The following is a 5,832-nucleotide window of genomic DNA, read 5'->3' as shown; positions in this document are numbered from 1 at the left end:
AAGTGAAACAAACCAGTCACAAATGAAGTTCCACTTAAATGAGATACTTAGAGTAGTGGGATACATTGGGTACAAAGTGCAACAGTGGTTGCCGGGAGCTGGGTGGAAGGGCAGGTTGGGGAGTCATTGTTTAACGGCACAGTTTTGTTTTATAAGATGAAAAGAGTTACGGAGATGGACGGTGGTAATGGTTTTAGGGCATCATAAATGTATTTAATGGTACTGAATCGTACACTTAAAATGGTTAAGGAAGTGAATTTTATTTTATGTGTATTTTATCACAATAAAAAAATGGGGAAGAGGGCTTCCCTGGTGGTCCGGTGGTTAAGACTCTGTGCTTCCAGTGCACGGGGTGCTGGTTCAATCCCTGGTTGGGGAACTAAGATCCCACATGCCATGCATTGTGGGCAAAAGATAAAAAATAAAAAATAGAGACATTAAAAATGGGGAAAATGTATCCATAAACAACAGAATTAATAGTAAAGTCACAAATCACCAGTTTGAAATATATATATATATATAGAGAGAGAGAGAGAATATAAATATATTTATATATAGAGAGAGAAGGTAGAGGGAGACGAAGACAGATGCACAGAAGAGAAGGCCATGTGAAAGTGCAGCAGAGAGAGATGCGGCCACAAGCCAAGGGATGCTGACAGCCGCCAGGGCTGGAGAAGACGAGGAACATATTCTTCCCTAGAGCCTCATGAAGCAGTACTACTCCTCACACTAAGATTTAAATTTCTGGCCTCTAGAATTGTGAGAAAACACATTTCTCTCATCACATTTGTGGGCATTTGTTACAGCGATGTGTGCTAAGTCACCTGAGTTGTGTCCGACCCTTTTCCTGTACCTTGTACCTGTACAAGATGAAAAGAGTTATGGAGATGGACAGTGGTAATGGTTTTAGGGCATCATAAATGTATTTAATGGTACTGAATTGTACACTTAAAATGGAATGACCCTGTACCTGTACCCTTTTCCCTTTGACCTTGGACTGTAGCCCTCCAGGTTCCTCTGTCCGTGGGCTTCTCCAGGCAAGAATGCTGGAATGGGTTGCTATGCCCTCCTCCAGGGGATCTGCCCGACCCAGGGATCGAACTCGCATCTTTTATGTCTCTGGCATTGGCAGGTGGGCTCTTTACCACTAGCACCACCTGAGAAACCCTCACAGTGGTGACAGGAGACTAATGCCTCCCTTCCCATCACTCCTTTTCCTGGTCTTTCTCCTCTGGGAAGAAGTGAAGAGACGGGGATAGGGGGCTTCCTTGACTTAAGCCATGGGGCATCTCCACCCTGGAGGTCCTCTGTCCTCTTTGGGAGTCTGATGCAGCTGGATCATCTCTTCCTTTGCTCCTTGTCAGGCCCTCATATCCTTCTGGCACGTCACCAGACATGTCCTGGCCACAACTCAGAGAACAAATGACCTCTCATTTACAGATGGGACTCAGGGGCCCAGAGAGGGGCCCTGACTTGCCTGAGGCCACACAGCGAATTAGTGACAATTCCAGAGCAAAGACAGCTGTGTCCTGCCTGGCAGCACTTCCACAACTTCTCTTTCCTGCTTGTGTTTCCCCAGCTGCTCCCAGCACAGAGCTGAGAACACCGCGTCCGCTTGGTAACCTACCCAGAGAGGTAACGTGGGGTGATGGTGAACAACGTGGGCTTTGAAAACCCATCAACCCCGGACTGAATCCTGGTTCAGTCACTTAAATGTTATGCAGCCTTCAGTCCTTGATCTCTCTGGGTCTCAGTTTCATCATTCATGAAATGGAAATAATGATAGCACCTCCAATCCTGAAAGAGAGCAGAGGACAGAAGTGAAGAGGATAGCAGTGAACTCAGCTGAAAAATGGATTTAATCATAACATTTTCCTTACAGTATGATTGTAAGGATTCAAAGTGATCATGTACATACCCTATTTAGAATGGTGGGTGGCATGAAAACGCTCAAAAATATTAGCTGTCACTATTTACCTTTGCAATTACATTGCTGTGTCCTCTTGTGAACTAAGAATTTGCTGTCTCTTTAGAATCAGTTATTTTAGGATAAAGTGAATCTGTAATAATTGTTATCGAAACTGTCTGCATTGGGAATTCCTTGGCAGTCCAGTGGTTAGGACTCAGAGCTTTCACTGCTGAGGGCACAGGTTCAAACCCCGGTCTGGGAACTAAGATCCCACAAGCCTCACTGCAAGACCAAAAAAAAAAAAAGTGTATAGAAGTTAAAAGCATGGACGCTGGAGCCAGGTTAATTGATACAGGTCCCAGGTCCACTTACACTCGACTTGGGCAACTGTGCCTTAGTTTCTCATCTATAAGTGAAAGTGAAAGTCGCTCAGTCATGTCTGACTCTTTGCGACCCCATGGACTATACAGTCTGTGGAATTCTCCAGGCCAGAATCCTGGAGTGGGTAGCCTTTCCCTTCTCCAGGGGATCTTCCCAACCCAGGAATCCAACCGGGGTCTCCTACATTGCAGGGGGATTCTTTACCAGCTGAGCCACCAGGGAAGCCCCTTCCCATCTGTAATTTGGGTATAATAATAGTATCTACCTCGCAGAGGTAAGAGGACAAAATGAGATATTTTACATGAAAAGCTCAGCATTGAGCTGGCCCAATTATGTTCTCAATAAGTGATATTCGCCATTAGGTATGACCATAGGGTCACCAGGAGCAGTACATGAGATAATGCACAGAAGCAGTTAGTTCAGGGGGGCACAGCAAGTGCCCTCTGAGTGGCACACCTTGTCTCTGCTGTCACTTCTTGCCGGGAGGCTGTGGAGGACGGGGCCGCCATTCCCAGGGCCCACAGGTCACCGGCCAGGCAGGTGTTCTCCCCACCGCCCGCAGGCCCCCGGCTTCACTCTCAACTTTTGAGAGCAGCATCTGATGCCCATTACAGATTGAGCTCTCCTAATCCACCCCAACCCCTTTACCAGTTGTCAGCTGCTTATCAGCAATTAAGCTTCCATTTTAGATGCCAAGACAGAAATACATTTTGCTGCTGAGTGGGGAGGCATTCAGATGGGCTGTCAGATTCAAGTTCTTAATGTTCTTTTCAGTTTGCCAAAGACTTTCATAGACTTATATGGACTGTTAAAAGCAGAAGGGACCCTAGAGAGGCCCATTTTACATGAGTGGAAACTGAGGCTGAGGAGCAGAACCAGGTGAGCCAGAGGCAGAGGCAATATGCATAGGGAGAGACCTACATCTATTCATGTGAGGCTTGACAAATAGTGGGCAGCTGTGTAGAAATTGCTGTTGTTGTGTGTTGCTCAGTCGTGTCCAACTCTTTGCAACCTCATGGACTGTAGCCCACCAGGCTCCTCTGTCCATGGGATTTCCCAGGCAAGGATACTTGAGTGGGATGCCATTTCCTTTTCCAGGGGATCTTCCTGACCTAGGGATCGAACCCGTGTCTTCTGCATTGGCAGGGGGATTTTTTTTTTTTTTTAACCCCTTAGCCACCAGGGAAAACCTGCGTAGAAATACAACAGGGGAAATCTGGCATGCCAGTTTGTTAGGACTCTTCTTTGCATCCCTTTTTCTTCAGAGATAACAATTCTCCTTTCCTCTGGGTAGAGAGAGGGCATCTCTTATTGAGGGTTTTATGGGAGAATCTTTCAGGGAAGAAGGGTTAGGGAAGGAGGTCAGAATGACCTTCCCGCTTCTGGTATTTTCTCAAATCCTTCAGCTTAAAATATTCAATATGCCAAGGTGCCATAGTTGGGAGCAGTATGTCCTGAACCCCACCTGGGGACCATTTTTAAGAAAAGGAAATAAATAAGCAACAAGTATATATTTTTATAAAATATACAGCACAGGGAAATATAGCCACGTTTTATAAGATCTTTATTTCTTTATTTATAGCCACCCCACATGGCTTGTGGGACTTTAGTCCCTCAATCAAGGATTGGACCAGGGCCCTCTGCAGTGACAGTTCAGAGTCCTAACCACTGGACCACCAGGGAACTCCCTGTAATAACTTAAAGTTATTTACTTATTTGAGTGCACTGAGTCTTAGCTCTGGTGTGTGGGATCTAGTTCCCTGATCAGGGATCGAGCCTGGGCCCCCTGCATTGGGAGTGCAGTCTTAGCCACTGGACCACCAAGTCCCCCCCCCCCATAATAACTTTAAATGGAGTATCAGTTCAGTTCAGTCGCTCAGTTGTGTCCAACTCTTTGTGATCCCATGAACTGAAGCATGCCAGGCCTCCCTGTTCATCACCAACTCCCGGAGTCCACCCAAATCCATGTCCATTGAGTTGGTGATGCCATCCAACCATCTCATCCTCTGTCGTCCCCTTATCCTACTGCCCTTAATCTTTCCCAGCATCAGGGTCTTTTCCAATGACTCAGTTCTTCACATCAGGTAGCCAAAGTATTGGAGTTTCAGCTTCAACATCAGTCCCTCCAATGAACACCCAGGGCTGATCTCCTTTAGGATGGACTGGTTGGATCTCCTTGCAGTCCAAGGGACTCTCAAGAGTCTTCCCCACTACCACAGTTCAAAAGCATCAATTCTTCTGCACTCAGCTTTCTTTATAGTCCAACTCTCACATCCATCCATACATAAATCTTTAAAAATATTGAACCCACATACCTATGATTTTTTAAAATTATATTTATTTATGTTTGGCTGCTTGGGGTCTTCACTGCTGCCCATGGGCTTTCTCTAGTTGTGGTGCGTGGGCTTCTCATTGTGGCAGCTGCTCTCGTTGCAGAGCACAGGCTCTAGGGCATGCAGGCTTCAGGAGTTGCAGCGCACAGGCTCTAGAATGCAAGTTCAGTAGCTGTGGCGCATGGCCTTAGCTCTCCCATGGCATGATCTTAGTTCCTCGACCAGGAATTGAACTCATGTCCTCTGCACTGGCAGGTGAATTCTTAACCACTGGACCACCAGGGAAGTCCAGAAGTCCCTATGATTATTTAATCTATGACAAAGGAGGCAAGAATATAAAATGGAGAAAAGACAGTCTCTTCCACAAGTAGTGCTGGGAAAACTGGACCGTGACACTTTAAACAATGAGGTTAGAAGGTTTCCTCACATCATATACAAAAAAACCCTTAAAACAGGTTTAAAGACCAAAATGAAAGACCTGAAACCACACAACTCCTAGAAGAGAACATGGGTGGAATGCTCTTTGCCATAAATCGTAGCAATATTTTCTTGAATCAGTCTCCAAAGGCAAAAGAAGTAAAAGCAAATGTAAACAAATGGTACTTAATTAAACTTAAAAGCTTTTGCAGAGCAAAGGAAACCACCAACAAAATGAAAACGCAACCTAGAGAATGGGAGAGACTATTTGCAAATAACGTGACTGACAAGGGGCTAATATCCAAAATATGATCGACAACTCCAACAACTCAATATCAAAATACACAAACGACCCAATCAAAAAATGAGCAGAAGAGTCGAATAGATATTTTTCCAAAGAAGACATATAGATGGTCAACAGGCACAGGAAAAGATGCTCAGGGAATTCTCTGGCAGTCCAATGGTTAGGACTGCCGAGGGCCTGGGTTAAATCCCTGGTCGGGGAACTAAGATCCTGTAAGTCATGCCCTGGCAGCCAAAAGAGAAAAGGCAAAGAAAGAGAAGAAACGATGGGTAACATCTCTAACAGAGACAGGCAAGTCAAAAACACAATGAGGTATCGCCTCATGCATGTTAGGATGGCTATCATCAAAAAGAACATAGACAACAAAAGTTGGTGAGCTCGTGGAGGAGGGGATCCTCATACACTGTCGGTAGGGAATGTAAATTGGTGCATCCACTGTGAAGAACAGTGTGGAGGCTCCTTAAAAAACTAAAAACAGAGCTACCATA

At 45.4% G+C, this 5,832-nt stretch overlaps 1 long non-coding RNA gene across 1 annotated transcript; it reads right to left on the bottom strand.

Moving 5' to 3' along the window:
• Positions 1 to 266: 266 nt before the first annotated feature.
• On the bottom strand, positions 267 to 2,868 carry LOC129647074 (uncharacterized). Its single transcript, XR_008712262.1, has 3 exons — positions 2,747 to 2,868; positions 1,628 to 1,797; positions 267 to 379 (listed from the first exon to the last, which is right to left on the bottom strand). It is a non-coding gene; the product is annotated as an uncharacterized LOC129647074 (long non-coding RNA).
• Positions 2,869 to 5,832: the final 2,964 nt, after the last annotated feature.

This window comes from Bubalus kerabau, chromosome 3 (assembly GCF_029407905.1).
Source record: "Bubalus kerabau isolate K-KA32 ecotype Philippines breed swamp buffalo chromosome 3, PCC_UOA_SB_1v2, whole genome shotgun sequence".
Lineage (NCBI taxonomy): Eukaryota > Metazoa > Chordata > Mammalia > Artiodactyla > Bovidae > Bubalus > Bubalus kerabau.
Note: the sequence above shows the minus strand (reverse complement) of the source record. Positions and strands in the feature narration are given on the sequence as shown.